Source organism: Urocitellus parryii, chromosome 6 (assembly GCF_045843805.1).
Source record: "Urocitellus parryii isolate mUroPar1 chromosome 6, mUroPar1.hap1, whole genome shotgun sequence".
NCBI lineage: Eukaryota > Metazoa > Chordata > Mammalia > Rodentia > Sciuridae > Urocitellus > Urocitellus parryii.
In genome coordinates, this window is record NC_135536.1 from 17,420,298 (window position 1) to 17,437,479 (window position 17,182).

Genomic DNA, 17,182 nt, shown 5'->3' on the forward strand with positions numbered 1-17,182 from the left:
TTAACTGTGAAAGTGAACTATTACCAGAATGAACTGGACCTCAGAATCACTTTTTGGTTTCCTGTTTGGCAATGTGACCTCTTCCTCCAGCATTTATTCCATTTACTTATGATTCCACCTACCACGAGGCCTTTACCAATGCCCAACTGATGCTGGGACCATGTCCCTGGACCTGGAAAACAATGAGTTAACTAAACCTTTTTTTTCTTTATAAAGTTACTCAGCCACTATATAAGTAACAGTAAGGAATTACTATTTCATTTAGTTATAGTAATAAAAAACAGGCTAATATAGTGGCACAGAAGCGTTTTAAATTTATTTCTAAAAGTAATGGTTTGACAGTAGTATAATAAGTTATCAAAATTTCTCCTCTGTCTGATTCTTTACTAATGTCTCATTTCTTAACACACACACACACACACACACACACACACACACACACACACACTAGGTTAAAATCCAGTCCTTTTGCTCTTTCCAGAAAATGTATTAATGAGGCCACAAAAGCTGCAGAGCTTTAAGCCACTGCTAGCTGTGTGCTTAAACATCTGACACCTCAGGCTTCTCATCTATAATACAGGGCTGGTACCAGGAGTGCCTAAATCAGATTATTGTTGTAGAATTAGGCACATTAATTGTGTTAATCACTTACATCACTTGTCATTATATAATAAGCATTCTAGGAATATTTGTCCAACATAACAAGTACTGATATTTTCTTTTAAACCTCAGCCATCAAAATGTAATGGTTTTCTTTCCATTCATCACACTTTTAAAAATACTTCTCTGTCTGACATCAAAAATTTATAGTAGCTAAGAACTTTACTCAAAAAGATGTAGGGATTTTTCCTTCCAACTTATCTAAATGGATCTTGGTCCATATGAGTCAGTAATCTGGATGTTCCCATTTCTGTTGAAAATACCCATTTCATCCTGAGCATTGTAGTTTGCATCAGTGAATCCCAGGGCCCTGCTAGCACCCAGATGTCCCCACTGACCAATTGAATTAGTTCTACCATCTTATTAATGTTATCTCCATGATATCCAGGTGAAATTAACCAAATGCAACCACCTCAGGAGTGTTATTAGGACCTTAGGTTTTGAACGCAGGAGGCCCATAATTCCCGTGTCCCAATTTAATAAAACACTAGTGCTCAGAGGGGATTTGCCTGCATGTTTTAAAAAGCCCCACACGGTTTTCTCATTCTTCACCAGTGACACACAGAAATCCTCTTCAATGTGAGCAGGTAGGCTGAGCCCATCCCCTGGGTGCTTCATGGATGGTTCAAATGCAATTTACTCACTTAGATTCAATGAGAAGAAATTAAAACTCAAAAATAAAAATCAATACCTTTCTTTGTGCCTACTCAGTGACTGTAGATGCTGGCTTTCATGGGTAATAGATTCAAGCATCACTGCAAATGAATGCTAAAATTTATGGACTTCTCCATAGTCATTAATTAATAGTGTGCACGAAATAGAAAAATAACCAGGCGGAACACTCAGAAATAAAATTATTGCTGAAGCACTGACTACACAGTTTTTAAGTGGTCAGTCAGGTGAATAAAATGAATAATTGAATATGCTTCACAGGCAGGCAGTATGGACAAGCATCCCAACCGGTTTTCAATTCTCTCTGAAGAACATACATGCTACATAGGGATCTGAATTGATTTTATTCTTATCTATTTGCCAAGGCCCTTTTGTAGTTGTGTTTTCTCTGTGAGAGTTTACAAGAGCCCCGGTATCATAGTGTGCAAGCTCATAAAGGAGTCTTTAGGGAGTCTTTGCAGTAAGTAGCTGAGGACTTAATTTCAGGCTAGAATCCTGCTGAGAAGCAAAATAGAATATGAGTTTAGCCATGATGGAAATTATGCTTATCGTAGCCCTTTTTATACTTTTGCAACATAATTTCCATGGAGAACTTTTCTTAGAAAAGACGTGTCTCACTGGGAATGTCTACTATTAATTGAAGCTATGATGATTTGGGAGTATCATCCTTGAAAGGATTTTGGTCCATGTCTGAAAATATGGAAAACAAAAATTGATCCTGGTCAGGGGAATGGGAGTTGTAATTATATTGCATTTTGAAACCAGGTTTATCTTTGGTTTCCTTTGATGCTTTTTCTTTTCTCTATTCAGTACAGTTTTCCTATAAAAATCAGACAGTAAATATTTTAGTCTTTACAGACTACACAGTCTCTATTTCAACCATTCAATGCTGCCATTGCTGAATGACAGCAACCAGAGAAAATACATAAACAAATGAGTGTGGCTGTCTTCCAATGAAACTTCATGGTGAGCTGGGTTGGGCCCAGGAGCTCTGGTTTGCTAACTCCTGGGCTATCCACTTCACAGTCTCATGGACACACAAGCAAAAGCTTGGAGTGGTTCACGTCCCTGTGGAGAGCAGAAGCAGATCCATGCTGAGGAATATGGAGGGTGAGCAGCCTTTTCCAACTTTCTTCTCTTCCTTGATAAGTCGTTTTCCTCCAACAACAAAGAAGTCTTGGAGAGTGCATTGGAGAGTTATTTTACTCTGTTTTGTGAATTGGGAACTGTTTTCCCCATTCAAGGTCTATAGAAGAACTCCCAGTGGAGAGAATCAGTCAGAGCTCATTTTCCCTGATGTTTTTGATGGTGCTATTTCTTTCTTTCTTTTTTTCTTCCCTAAAAGGTCAGAATCATTAGCCTGGAGGCTCTACACTTGGGGCAAAAAAAATATTTAGCACATTGACAGATTTTTGTCAGAATTCAAAGGAAAGTTAAGGAGGAGAGGGAAAAGGACTGTATTCCCCGGGCAGAACTTGACAAGAAGAGAATGTTCTCTTCAGATGATGATCCAGGATGTGGTGAGCCCAGACATGAGGGTCATGTGAGAGCATGCAACAGGCCTCTGCTGGACGCATTTGGATTGTACAGGTTTCCCAGACTCGGAGCTAATTAGGACCAGACAAGCTCAGCATTCAGCAGCCTGGCTCATTCCCTTAAGGTAATGCTGCTTTGAAGTCTGAGGATTTCCTATTGTTTATTGAAGCTTCAGTTCTTAGCTTTTTCAGAAAGGATTTGAAGGAGTTTAAACATTAATGAAAAGACAAACTCAGACTATAAGTAATGAGCCAAAGCCAAGCCTATCCAAATAAATAAAATAGAACAAATATGTTGCCAGGGGTGGAAGATAAGCTGACTGCTTCATTGAGTACTTGAACTTGGTACAAGTATGAAACTAGAAACTGGAATGGCCCTGGGGAAGGACAGAACCCAAGAACTCATCTGATGGAAAACACTTTGTCAAATTCTGGGATTAAGCAGCAACAAGCCCCTTTCACTTGTATATTGGGATTATTATTACTTTGGGTGGAAGGACTTAACATAAGCATCACTTTTGGGGCTGCTGGTGGTGGGAAAACCAGATTTGACTTTCACTGTGTTAGTGGAAGGGCAGAAGCAATCTTAATTCAGTTATATTTGTGGATATTTGAGAGAGATGAATATAAAATTTGAGTGAACATTTATCTCCTGCTGTTTTGCCTGGAAGAAACAAGGGTGACACTTCTTTTTTCTCTCCTGGGGGCTAGAAGCTTAGGTAAGTGGTTGATTGCTCAAATGTCCACAATATTGATGGTACTATGTCCTCACCTTGTCTGCTACATTATTTAATTTTCTGTTGATATAACAAAATAATGGAGTATATGAGTCCTGTATATAGAAAAGAGGTTTACAGTTCACAGTTTTGGAGGCTGCAAATCCATTATGGGAATGACCTCACTGGTCCAGCCTCTAGTGAGGCCTCATGGCAGATAAGATCTCAGAAGACAATGAAATATTCAAGGAGCAAGGCCAGTTTAAAAAGGCTTATTCCCTTCTCAGTTGTTAAAAAATGATAACTTGGTCTTCTTTTTGCCAAACCAGAAAATCAAAGAAGAGTCATAAGATCAAAGATCCAAGTAAGGTCTTGGGTTCTGAGATGTCCCAGGGAGGCTGTGGAAGTCAGCTGTTGCCTCAATACTGCTTTACAGCTGCTCTTTACCAACATTCTACAACTCAGGTGTGAGATGCCAAAATCTGATTCTTGCTCATGCATCTCTGGGTCAACTGGAATTTGGATGATATGGTCTAGATTCCACCGAACTTGACATCAGGTGACAGGTTGAGGTTAGGTTCTCCTGTTCTTTTGCAACTGGGAGGTGATTCAGGAACTTTCTTCATGAAGATAGGAAAAGTGTGGAAGACAAGTCCAATCCCATGCACATTTCCAATTACCATCTAAATTCTACTAACATCCCATTATTGAAAACAAGTGACAAGGCTACATACAAGGTCAGCATCCAGGAAAGCACATTCTGTCTAGTATGAGCCTATGGAAAGAATGTGGGTGGAAAATACCATGATCCAGTGAAAAATTGGAACCAATAATTCTATCTGCTACAGAGGCATACCTGCATGGGTGGGTTCTGTAGTCAATGTTGAAGAGAAAACTGCCTGAATAGAAGCCTCAAACAAGAGACACAGGATAGGGCATTAATGTTTCAGGCCAGTAGGACAGGGAAATAGATGGACACTTTAAAGTTCACGCTCTGTCATATAGAGGTGTTCTTACTACAGTACACATTCTCGAAATGACTGAAAATTTAATTGATTTTAATGTTGTCAACTACTCCAGTTTTTTCTAGGTAAAGACAAATAAATATAACAACTGAAAAAGTAATATATCAAAATATGTAATGATTATTAAAAGCAGTTATTAAGTTATATTTTTATGGCTAGAGAGTCAGTTTGAAATATTTTGGTGTAGAAAGTTGAGAAAACTTAAGCAAAGTTTCTTCACCACTTTGAATCCAACAGCACAGTTACTATTTGTGTGATTGACTTTCTTCTCCTTTCCAAGAGAGTTATCTGTTGAACCACACTCTTGTCTAACACCTATTTACCCTTTTCTACCTCCATCCATTATATTTAGCCCAGGAGGCCTGTGGCAGAGTATATGATATATTTCCTGGGATTCAGAGCTGCTAGGGCTAAAAACATGTTGATATGCTTGCCAGAGTGTTGGGTGAGATGTTGGATTTGGATAAGAAATGATCCAGGTAGCAGGTGTCTGAGTCATTTCTGAGTCTTTTATAGCAGAATTCCTGAGACTGGGCAATTAATAAAGAACAGTTGTTTACTTCTATAGTTCTGGAGGGTGGGGAGTCTAAGATCAAGGGGCCATATCTGGTAATGGCCTTCATACTAGTCATCCCATAGTGGAAGGTGGAAGGATAAAAGAATGTAAATGTGAGAAAGGAACCCACCCTCAGGATAGTGAGCCAAGCCCTCATAACCGAACCCACAACTAAACGTCCCACTTATAAACACTGTTGCATTGGGATGAAGTTACCAACGTGTGAACTTTTGGAATCACCTTCAAGACATAGCAACAGGTAATCAGAACACTTGGGTCTCTAATTCTCCTTTTCCACTTTTCATTTCAGAAGCCTGGAGTGCTCCATTCTGTCTTTGGTTTCAGCTACAAGATGGTGCCACATTGCTGTTTCCTAAATTGACTTTCCACATTTATCATTTCCATAAGGTTTGCTAGGAGAGGATGCTCTCTGCCTGTGTTCTTTATGGCTGATGGGTTTTCTCTTGCAGGTTTCACCTTCCCATTTATAGAATATCCAACTGTCAAGGGTCCATCAGGGCTTCCAAATGTGGGATCCTATGGTGACTTTGATAGCATGATTTGGACTAGAAACTGTCCCTATGGAAATCTTGGGTGTCCTGCTTTCAAAATAACAAAAAATAATTAAATTCCAGCAACCAAAATATATAATAATTTTGCCATTAAAAAAGAAAGAAAAGGTGAGAGAGTATACCCACAGTAATATTTGAGGTTGTCAGTTTCTTACAGTAAATGGTAAAGTAAGTGGGAAGAGAAAGTTTCAAGTAAAAAACAAACAAACAAATAAACAAAGCCATAAGTACAGATCTTCCCAAAACTCACAATTGCCCAGTAAACAAACATTTATAAAGCTGTCTGTGTGCCTAGAAATGCAATAGTTATCAGAATGTCTGTAGCCTTGGACTTCCTACATTTCTCCAACTTGAATTTCAAAGGTTGGTTGAATAGTTTAATATTCAGACATGGATTTCCCAGTTGCTCCCCAACCAGAGGTAAGTAGCTAAGGGATTTATAAACACCTACTAGATAGTCTCAATGAGGCAGGAATTCTGCTATATTCTTGGATGAGCGGCTACAGATAAACAAAATGTGTGAGTCGTGTTTCCTGCCCTTGAAGTGCACGCAGCTAACAGAGGGGAGTAAGTGTTGGTCTGTAAAATATGGACTAGTCAGATTAGAGGATTTCACTAATTTTTCTTTTGTACAGTGTAGTTCGCAGAATTAGACAATGGTTTAAAGGTGATGTCACCCAACTCCAATGGGGAAGGAGAAGAACAGTTTCTGAACCACTCAAGAAGTACTTCTTTTCTGTAGTTGACTTTATGCGTGATTTAACACAGTGTCGATTAGTAGAACATCCTGGCATTTTATGTGTGATTGTATTTGTTTGGTTTGGTTACTGGGATCTTCACTTTTTTCTGTTAGTGCCCTTATCCACCAATACCTGGTACATAGATTATTTCAATCTCAGAAAATTCCGAGTATTAACAAAGAATCACAATTTCCTATGAAGCATTTTATATATATATATATATATATAATTTTTTATTTTTAAAGGAGAGCTGGGTTACCAGGCAGCATAATGTCTGTGGCAAGGGCCGGGCATCATCAGAGGCACATTCTCAGAGGAGTCTCCCACTGTCCACCTATCCCAGCGATCATTTCTACACGTAATCACGTCAGGCCCATCTTCAGTGCATTCTGTTTAAAGGCCTGCACAAGCAATGCAACTTTAAATGTGCCATAACGTGCTGTTTGCATAAGACGATGTGTTTTGAGTGCTCAATTTTCTCAAGAATTTAAGCTGAGGCTTTATTAGCACCTTGATTGGACTCTTAAGTGGACCTTACATCTGTTATTTGTGTGCAGTAGTAAACAACAACAACAACAACAAAAAACCCAACAATAACAAAACACACACTTCTGAGAGCAGAGCTTACAAGAAGTCACTTAACATAACATAAATAAAGCAGGAGGCTGATTTCCTCCGCTACCTCCTCCTTTAATTGACAGGTATTAGAGGAAAGACGTGCGCATGCTCAGGTGGGCACGCAGACCCTGGACCTCAGCAAGTGGAGCCTGCTGGCTTGGAGGGCTCTACTAGGGTGAATGAGCTGTTTGAGAAACCTGGGAGATACTTGCTATATTCGTTTTCCAGGCTGCCATAAGTACAGCAAAGCGAGTGGCTCAAAACAATGGAAATTAATTTTCTCAGAGTCCTGGAAACTAGAAGCCTGAAATCAAGGTGACAGCAGATGCACGCTCTCGCTGACAGTGTCGCCGGACAATCCTCGCTTGTCTCTTCCAGCTTATGGCCTTCGCCTGCAGTCCTTGGTGCTCCTGGGAGCGCAGCCGCGTCCCTCCCTCACCCTGTCCCTTATGGTCGGTCTTTCTGTCCAAATTCCCTCTTTCTGTAATAACACCGGGCATGTAAGATGTGAGCCCTCACTAACAATCTCATTTGAACTCAATTACATCTTTAATGAGCATTTTTTTTCCAAATAAAATCATATTCTGAGGCACTGGGGACTTAGAACTTAATCCTATCTTTTTGGGGAGATACATTTCCATCCATGAAACTTGCATATTGCCTTTTAAAAAGAAGTCAGGTCTAGATAGAGACGGACGCCTAATTTTATTGGATTCACTCCTCACTGTTCTTTCTTCGTTAACAACCATTCTCTCTTCTCAAATTCTTTCAGTCTGTTCTTCAGAGGGCCATCTCTATCAAGTAATATTTTGGGAAGGGCAATGTGTGGGAGGGATTAGAGCCAATTCTTCTCTTGCTTGAATTTTATAATCTTTTCCATAATAAAGACAGAATATTTTTGAAGAATAAATTAGGGCGTCAGCTCAATTTCTGCCAAAATCACAGCAGCAGAACTTTTTCTTCATCTTAGAAAAGGGCCCTAGAGAAAGTGGTGGTGGTTTTCTCTTTTATTTGATGAAAGGACAGATACCCCTGGAGGTTAAGTGACTAGAACAAGGTCACATACAGAGTCAGAGCTGGAGAAAAAAAACCCAGATGATCAATGCAGATCAAGCAAATGCCATTGCTTCAGCTCTGTACTCAGTTCAATGCTAGGATTTACACCCGTTTTTAGAATCTCCTTTGAACTTGACTCTCAGAAGTTCTGAGTTTAGAAGTCAGGCCCTTCTCCAGCCTCACTCTCTTATTGATCAAAGACCTTCTCTTCCACTGCACTTTGCAAATATCACATGCTTCCCACATAATAAAACAAAACAAAAGAGTGGCCTTACCAGAATCAAGTAATGAAAATATCAAAACATAGTGTGAGAGTTTTGCTACTTTAATGTAAAGAATAATTCTCTGCAGATTTTTGACTTAGGCTTCTACTTAAAATTGGTAGCAGAGAGGGAATATGAGTGTGAACCAAATTATGTTTGTATGGGAAATGGCAAGACATGAGAACCAGAGTAGATACCTCTGCATTTTAATCTTGGGTTCATCTCATGGTACTTAGTGATTTGGGAAATGGTACTGAGGGTTAAGTTTCTTTAAAGGTAAAATTTGGGCACAAAATCATTATCTTTAACTCACAGCATTGGTGTACAGCTAGACCTTGGCATCCAGTCAGTAGTCAATAAAATGTTTATGTCTTCATTCATGTTTTTGAAAATGCTCCAATAAATACCTACTTCACCCAAATGCTTCTCAGTGCAGATGACATTCAGATAGACTTATGTTAAATTCCAGCACTCCCTGTAAATAGCTACTTGACCTTGGGCATATTGCCATATTTTTTTTCAGTCTTGCTGCTTGAAAAAACACAGGAAACACAGAACCACTACTTTTTAGGACCTTTGGGTTGGTTATCTGCAATAATCTATGAACAATGTTTGGTGAGGAATTCTTGCATTCAGCAAGTGTGGAGTTTGTGATAAATACTAATATCACTGTTACTTCTACCTACTAATAGAATTTATTTGAGCTTATCTAACTTAAAATTTCTGATTTTATTCAAGGAGATTTCTGTCAAAGCTGTAAATGGTTCTAATCCCTTATTCTTATATTCCATTAATAAAAGACAAAAAAGTGTTTTTTTCAAGAAATTTCATGCTTAAAACTTCACATTGCTCATCATTAGGCAGATAAGGGAAAATTGAATACTACTTTGGCTCTGTTCTTCCTACTATTTTTTTGTTATCAGAACTGAATATAGAATACCTAGTTCTATCTCTCCCCAGGGGACAAAGTTCTATGCCCTGTACATTAGTATTCTTGATCTGAGAGATATTCCTTTTTAGATTCCTATGCCTAACACATTCAGGGTCTACTAGGAAATGAATGTTTTTGACCCCTTCAATTCATATGTTCAGACCCTAATCCCCAATATGATGTAATTTAGAAATGGGGCATTTGGGGGTAATTAGGTCATGAGGGTAGAGCCCTCTTGTCTTTAGAAGAGACAGAAGAGAACTTGCTTCTGTTCTGTAAGCTCTCTGCCTTCTAAAGATACAGAGAGATGATGGCCCACTGCCTCAGCAGACACTCATTCTATCAGCACCTTGATATTGGGATCGTTAGCCTTCTGACTATGAGAAGTGGATTTCTGTTAATTCACCTAATTATGATTTTTTTATATCAGATGGACAAAGATGAGTTCTTTATCTTTATTATAAGCTTCTTCACAGCAAAGGAAACAATCAAGAACATAAAAGAGAGAGCCTACAGTGTGGGAGAAAATTTTTGCCACCAGCAAATAAGATAAGGCTTTAATTTTCAGAATATACAAAGAACTCAAAAAAATAACACACACACACAAAAAAAAAACCACAAAACAAACAAGAACCCAATAATCCAATCAATAAATGGACAAAGGAACTAAACAGATGCTTCTCTAAAGAAGAAATACAAATAGTCACCAAATATATATTTAAAGAATGTTCAATAGCTCTAGTAACTAGAGAAATATAAATTAAACTACACTGAGATTTCATCTCACTCTGGTCAGAATGGCAATTATAAAGAATACAAATAATAATAAATGTTGGCAAGGATGTGGCGAAAAAAGGTATACTCATACATTGCTGGTGAGACTGCAAATTGGTGCAACCACTCTGGAAAGTAGTATGAAGATTCCTCAGAAAACTTTGAATGGAACCATCATTTGACTGAGTTACCCCACTTCTTGGTATTCATCCAAAGGAGTTAAAATCAACATACTACATTGACACAGTCACATCAATGTTTATAGCAGCTCAATTCACAATAGCTAAGCTATGGAACCAATCTAGATGCCCATTAGTAGATGAATGGGCAAAAAAAAAAATGTGGCATATATACACAATGGAATATTACTCAGCCATAAAGAAGAATGACTTAATCTACTGGTAAATGGATAGATCTGAAGACTAAGATGCTAAGTGAAATGCACCCATCCCAAAAAACCAAAGGCCTAATGTTCTCTAGGATATGAATATGATAACCCACAACAAGGTGTGAGGGAGAATAGAAGTTCAATGGATTAGAAAAAGGGAAATGAAGGTAAGGAAGGGAGATAGGAATAGGAAAGAATGTGGAATGAATCTGATAGAATATCATCATCATGTACACACACAAGACCCGGATCCTAATTAGTGAAGATACATTCCATGCTTGTATAAATATACCAAAATAGATCTTACTGTTATGTATTACTAAAAATAACAAATACAATAAAAATAAAAAGTAAAAGAAAATAACAATAATAATTCATTCTATTATTATTTTGCAGTGTAATTACACAATGGTATTCATGATAATGAAAATGCTTAAAAGCTATAAAATAGCAAATTCTGGGTGCCTATTAAGTAACCACCCAAAAGATAACTCCTTAAGTAGAATTATATGACTCTACAAAAGAGAAGTGAGAGAATATATATATATATATATATATATATATATATATATATATATGTGTGTGTGTGTGTGTGTGTGTGTGTGTGTTTGCGTGTGTGTGTGTGTATATATATATATATATATATATATATATATATATTGCCTTTTATGTCCTAGACACTGTGCTCAGCTGGTGTCTTGTGTTCAAGAACTAACATAGATATTATAGGTATTATGCTTTTCTGTACTAACTCTGAGTACCTGGACAAAGGGAAGCATAGTTTAAGGGACATCCCTTGCTTTAAAGTTACAGAATCAATTAAAAAAATAAAATAAAATAAAGTCACAGTACTGGTGAGTAGGGATTTGAGTTCTCTCTTTCTCTTTCCGATTGGTGGACAGAACACAAAACTACTCGTGTGTCAATTTTCCAGAGATCCCAAATGAGAATAAAATGTATAATAATTGATCTAATTATCTCTCCCCCTCACATATTCTGCTTGTCAACATCAGACATTCTCTTAGATTGTGGATATATATTTTTGTAATAGCAACTTGATAAGTGATCAGAATCAAAATGTGTAAACTATTTAATCCAATGGTTTTACCTTTAAGAATATCCATTTAAAAATAGCATCTATGAATATATACTAATTTGATTATTTCTATTGTAAAAAAATTAAGTTTTCTGCCTAAATTCTCTATTTCTGCCTCTAAACCATGTTATCTCATTATCCCTTTGATTATGGTTTCCCCTGTGTTTCTGGGTTTCCTATAAATGAACTGATTGAGCTTAACAGTGAACCAATTATATTATAACTTTCTCCTTTTTAATCAAAGAAGGGGAATCCTGAAAACTCAGAGATTTTGCAAGTTTAATTATTCCTTTAGGTCCTTTTATCTACTTCAAGAAATAACATAATTTTATCTTAAGTCACATTTTTTCTGAACTCTTGGATTCATAAACTCTCAATATTTAAGAATTACCAAATTTATGAAACAAAGTACAGAATTCCCAATTAAATTTGAATTTCAGATACACAATTTAATTTTTAAGTGTAGGTATGCTTCATGAAATATTTGGGGCACATTTATACTAAAAACAATTATTTATCTGACATTTAATTTAATCCAGTATTTAATTTAATTGGGTATTTTATCTGTCAGTTCTCCCAAATACATATCAGAGTTGGCAACCATTTTGTAAGGATTACATCCTCCAGAAATATCAGTAAAGAGCAAACTCTCGAATATTGTTCTTTGAAAATTCCTTTGTAACTTGCACAACAATTGAAGTGTCACATTGTTTCCTCGTTCTATAAAGAGATCAGAAGCAATGGAATCCATCTGAAGACTGGTCATATCTTATTCTTGAAGCAACACACACGGTATTTGAGAAAAAAAAAATTTTTTTTGTACTTGGAGATAGCAGTATTAGCAATGGGTGATGTGTTCATTGTTATGTTTTCTACAGGCTGATAGTCTAACTGTGGTCATCTGCTTTCTATACCAATATTCAATTTTTCTGGAGGAAACCCAAATCCTTGTAACAGAAAGTGACCTCAAAATTCATAAATATTAATTCTGCTTTTTTCAGAAACATGGAGGTCTTTGCATCTTATAAGATGAAGATTTCTTTCTTCAGTGTTCTATAATTTTCATTGTAGAGGTACTTCACTTACTTGGTTAGATTTATTCCTAGGCATTTATTTGCTATTCTTTTATTTATGTACTTGTTTATTGAGGCTATTGTGAATGGAATACTTTTCCTGGTTTATTTTTAATCAGTTTCATTATTGGTGTATGGAAAATCTATTGATTTTGTAGATTGATTTTGCATCCTACTATTTTGTTGATTTCTTTTTTTATCAGGTACAGAAAAGCTATTGATCTTTATATATTGATTTTATATCCTGTTGTTTTTCTGATTTCTTTTTCATCAAGTTTGTTATTGGTATATAGAAACACTATTGATCTTTGTATATTGATTTTGTATCTTGCTATTTTGCTGAATTTGTTTATTAGTTCTAGAAATCATCTCCCAGAGTTTTCTGGGTCTTCTATATATTGTGTCATATTAACTGAAAACAGCAATAATTTGACTTTTTTCCTATTTGCATCCCTTTAATTTCCTTTCCTTGCCTATTTGTTCTAAAACTTTAAGAACTATGTTGAAAGTGATAAATGATGAAAGTGGATATCTTTGTCTTATTCCTGATTTTATAGGAAATGCTTTCACCTTTTCCCTGTTCAGTGTGATGTTGGCTTTGGGTTTGTCATGCATAACATATGAGATGTTGAGCTAAGTTTCTTATATGCCTATTTTGTTTTTAACATGAAAGGGTGCTGAATTTTATCAAAGATTTTATTTTTTGCATCAATATTTTTAAAATGGCTATGTGACAAAAGCTACATACAGGTTCAATACAATACCTATCAAAACACCAATGAGATTCTTCACAAAACTAGGAAAAATAGTACTAACATTCATATAGAAGAGTAAAAGACTCAGAATAGCCAAAGCAATTCTGACCAATAAGAGCAATGATGTAGGTATTACAATACCTAATCTCAAGTTATACTTCAGAGCTATAGTAACAAAAACTGCACTATGTTGGCATAAAGAGAGACACAAAGACCAATGGAATAGAAAGAAGACACAAAGACAAATCCACATAGATATACTCATCTGATCCTTGACAAACTTATCAAACACATACACTGGGGAAATAATGGCATTTTTAACAAATGGTGCTGGGAAAATTGGGTAGTTATGTAGAAAAATAAAACTAGATTAGCTCTCAACTTGCCCCCAAATCACTTCAAAGTGAATTAAAGACCTTGGAATTACACCAGAAATACTGAAATTGATGGACAAAAACATAGGGTTAACACACCAACATATTGGTGCAGATATTCACTTAATAACACTTATAAAGATCAAGGAATATATCCAAGAATTACTAAGTGGGATGGCAGAAAATTTAAAAGCTTCTTCACAGTAAAGAAAAAAACAAGATCACAAAGAGAGAGCCTACTGAATGGGAGAAGATATTTGCTAGCTACTCCTCCAACAAGGGGTTAATATTCAGAGTATATAAAGAACTCAAAAACCTTAACATCTTGATGGGTGCACACCTGTAATCTCAGAGGCTCTGGAGGCTAAGGCAGGAGGATCACAAGTTCAAAGCCAGCATCAGCAAAAGCAAGGTGTTAAGGAACTCAGTGAGACCCTGTCTCTAAATAAAATACAATATAGGGCTGGGGATGTGGCTCAGTGGTTGAGTGCCCCCTGAGTTCAATTTCCAGTAACCCCATATATATATATAATAAATGCTGGTAACAAATGTGAAGAGAGAAAGGAAAACTTATGCACTATTGGTAGGATTGCAGTTTAGTGCAACCACTATGAAAGCAGTATGGAGTTCCTCAATGTAGACATGGAAACATTTTGTGCTTAGCCTTTTTCCTCCTTGGTCTTTATCCAAAAGAACTGAAATCAGACTACTACAGCAATACCTGCATTGAAATGTAAATGCCAACACAATAGTCAAGTTATGGAACCACCCTAAGTGTCCATCAACAGATGAATGAATAAAGGAAATATATACTCAATGGAGTTTCACTCAGTCATAAAGAAGAATGAAATTATGTCATTTGTTGGCAAATGGACGGAACTGGAGAATAACAGGCTAAGTGAAATAAGCCAGTGTCAGACAGTCAAAGGTGGAATGTTTCTACTCGTATGCAGAAGCTGGAAAGAAATAAGAAATAATAAAAAAAGCCCTCATGAAAATAGAAGGAAGAACTGTAAAGAAGAGGAAGAGGATTGTGGTGAAGGGAGATGGGGTAGAAAGGGAATGAAATGGAGCCAATTATGTTATATACATGTATTTATTTGTAGCAATGAATCCCACTATTGTGCGTTATTTTAATGCATTAATAAATTTTTAAAAATCATGAATAAAGATGTTTTAATTAGGCTCCTTTGTTGCAAGCAACAACCCAACTCTCACAGGCACAAAATGGTTTATTAAGAGATTATGGGAGTTTAGGGAAAACAGATCTGAGTATGGAAGGTATCCTGTGACTCTCCCAAACATAAAGAAGTCGGAGTCAGGAAACAGAGCAACATCTTGTAGCTGAAACCACCGAGCCTGGGACCAAAGCCATTTGGACCTTTGCCTGCCTTGTATTTTGCCTGCCATCAGAATCTCCAGATTCAAATGCTGCAGAGTGGCCTGCTTGGCTATGGTTAGGTCACATTCCCACTCCTTACCTATACCTCTCAGCTTTTTAGGCTGGAATTGTCTCCCTCTTATGGCTACATATAATGGATAAGAGAGGATTCCTCTGTAGAATTCAGGGTAGGCCAATGAAGATTACGTGGTCAAACAAACAAAGCAATAATTATCCACTACATATTTAAACTAAATAAGGCTATTTAGTATCTTTCCCTAATTGAGTTTCCAATTTTCTTATCAACAAGAGAATCTAAAAAAAATAGAGAAAATAATAGCAGCCTTGGGAACTGAAGCTATATACCCAGCACTGAGATGTCATCCTTAATATTGGAAGTTATTTTTCATGAGAGTGCTTCTGTGTAATTGCCATATTCATCGCCTTCAGTAACTTAACCCTTTCTTAATTTCCCTCCTGAAAGCTCTGGGAATTGGGAGGTTGAAACCGGATTCATTTATGGCACGTCTTATCCCAATTTGTGGTCCCTGCCCTTTTTGATACAACTGTATTATCACTATTACCCAGATTGGGGGAAGAGAGGTGTCTGTAGCTTAGAATGCATGGATGTATATTGAGAGGTCAGAAAAATCCTTGTACCTTATCATGATTTTTGAAGAATGTCTGTCTGCATTTTTCTACAGAAAATATTCACAGTTCCAACAATGTATTTTCTCAAGGGATCTAATCAAACAAGCAGGGTATAGTAACACAAATAAAATCAGGTACATTAAATGCATTTGCTAATTTCAAATAATTTGTTAGTTGCAGAATCAAGACATCTTAGTACCAATGTAGCTCAAGAAATCATTTGAGTTTTGTGCCACTATACATATAGTTTTAAAGAAGCCTTATCCTTCTACGAAATAGGCTTTTTATTCTGAGGATTCCACAGTGTCCTTGTGAGTTTGACCTCACTCCCCATGTTCTGGTGATCCTGGCAGAGAACTAACTGGAAGCACAGATTACTGGGACCAACCCTACCTATACCTATTAAGTCCAGTCTTAAAAACTGAGAATTGAACTGTGTGTATGTATATATATCATTGGTATTATATATATATATATATATTCTTTCCAAGACTTCTTGGTAATATATATATATATATATATATATATATATATATATATATTCTTTCCAAGACTTCTTGGTAATATATATATATATATATATATATATATATATATATATATATATAATGGAGAACAGAGGATTTTGCTCTAGAAATCAGGGTAGGGAAATGGATATTTCCTGTCCTTCCCTAAAAAAATTTCTCCACTACCTATTTAGGCTAAATAAGGTCTTTTCACTTATGTCTGGAGAAAGACATAAGTGACTAGTAAAATAGTTTGTCCGAAGATGTATGTGTATATATATATATATGTGTGTATTTTATATATATATATATAAAATACCAAGAAGTCTTGGAAAGAATATATATATATATATATATATATATATATATATATATATATATATATCCATGTGTGGATTTTCATGAGACTTGGACAAGGTTTTTTTTTTCATTACTTGTTTATTGGGTTGTCTATTATTTGAATAGCCAGAGGGAGTCTTACTTGCATTCTAGATAGAGGGAATCTAATATATGTCATAAAAGAAGATTTCTTGAAGTGTATTAAGGATACATATGTTTTATCTTTTGAAAAAAGATGCCTTAGTTGGAAAGGTCTTCTCTAACAAAGTACAATAGACTGAATTGCATATAAGCAACAGAACTGAATTTCTCAATAGTTTAGAGTCTGAAAAGTCATAAGACCAAGTCATTAACAGTCTGGTGTTTGGTGAGGGCCGACTTTGTCACGAAGGGCCATCTTCTTGCTGTTAACTTGCACAGCAGAGGGACTCAGGAGCTCTCTGGGAACCAATACCACTTATGAGTTCTCTGCCCTCATGACCTACTCACCTCCCAGAGCTC